Source organism: Echinops telfairi, unplaced genomic scaffold (assembly GCF_000313985.2).
Source record: "Echinops telfairi isolate 266 unplaced genomic scaffold, ASM31398v2 ScPeMD7_443;HRSCAF=831, whole genome shotgun sequence".
Classification (NCBI taxonomy): Eukaryota; Metazoa; Chordata; class Mammalia; order Afrosoricida; family Tenrecidae; genus Echinops; species Echinops telfairi.
In genome coordinates, this window is record NW_022104341.1 from 28,407,786 (window position 1) to 28,409,409 (window position 1,624).

The following is a 1,624-nucleotide window of genomic DNA, read 5'->3' on the forward strand; positions in this document are numbered from 1 at the left end:
GAAGCAACATGTGCTTGTGTGTGTGAGTGTATACGTGTGAGCATGTGCACACATCAAGAAAGAGAAAAAGAGTTTTCTCACCAAGCAAGCTCTTTCAAGTGCCCGCAGCTAGTTTTAGAATCTGTGAGTGAGGCATGAAGGCAGTGCCCGCATCTGTCCCCCGATGATTCACATGCCCAACAGCTCCTTCCAATTCCGTCCAGTTATTTATAAGATAGTAGTTTTCCCTGCCAGTTCTGGTCTGTAATTTGAATGATCCCAATTGCCGATATTTCAAGTAGCCAAAAGAGTAAAATTAAGACTCATTTGCATGATGTAGGCACAGAATGTGGTGAATTATAATTGAAGGTATTTTCTTGGTAAAACGAGATAATAGGTGGGCAAAAATCCAATGAGAAGAAAGAAACGCTATTTTGTTATTAAAGTATTTTTGTAAAAGTAGGAATTTTTTTCTAATTATTTTTGTGGTACAGCCAATGTGTCTTTTTTTTCTAAATGAATGGAACATATTCTTTTAAAATTTATTTATTTATTTGGAATATATTCTACAAGTGATTTTCAGAGAAAAATTTTGGCTATGCACACGTGGACTGTTTCTATTTCACCTGACATGTAAATATGAGGATCAGAGTGCTTTTTGCCTTGGGCCAGGTTATTGCTTACTTCATATTTTATGAACTTTCTAGAAATTCCTACGAACATGGAAGAGATTTTTTACTTGGAGGATCATAATTTGTACTATAGGGTCTGCTGAAGACATGCATATGTTGATGAAAATAGAAAATATTTCAAAAAGATAAAAATCAAGAAAACACAGCAGATACTTAAGTTAAGCCCATGGGCTTTATTTGGATCCCAAGGTTCCTTCTGAAGTCTCCTGTAGAGGTATACTTAATCTTACTACATGTCGCAGGTCGAGATCCCCAGGAAACAGTCTCTAAAATGTGTGTATGGAGGTGATTGAGGGGCTACTTCTGGGAGACACACCTGTCCCAGGTGAGGGGACTGGGATTGGATAAAGGGAGAAGGTAACGTATGATTTAGTCCCAACAGATGTTTTGCGATGACTAGAACAGAGTTCTGAAGCTGAGATGTCCTTGCAAAGTTGTCCCAATTGACGTAAGAAAGGCAGCTAGCTACATCCTTACATTGGCAAGTACTTGATGCAGGCTCCCTCCAGGGAGGAGTTAAAACCTTTGGCACGACAACTTTCTTTGCCAAGTCCTAAATACTTCAGAGAAACGTAGCTGTAAGCCTCCAGCAGCCAATAATCCCTGTAGCTGAGGCAATAAGGACCTTGTTTTGAAGGGGCATCTGGTGGTCCACCTACACATCCACTCTACTACCTATAAGAGGATGTTCAAAAAAGTACTGCTGCAAAATCATAGCAATCTTTATTAACCAAAGTGGAAGGTATTGTTTCTCGACACATCCATTTCGATGTACACCCTTCTGAAAGCGGTATCTCCATCTCTCTAACCCATGGGCAAAGGATTGCTTTCCAGGATAAGTAAAGAGCTCACACAAAGTTTTGTTTTTCAAAAAAGCTAAGTGGTATAATAGAAAAATGGGCCAAGGACATAAATGATTTATTTCTGGGTTTTCAGTTCTTTGCCATTGGTCT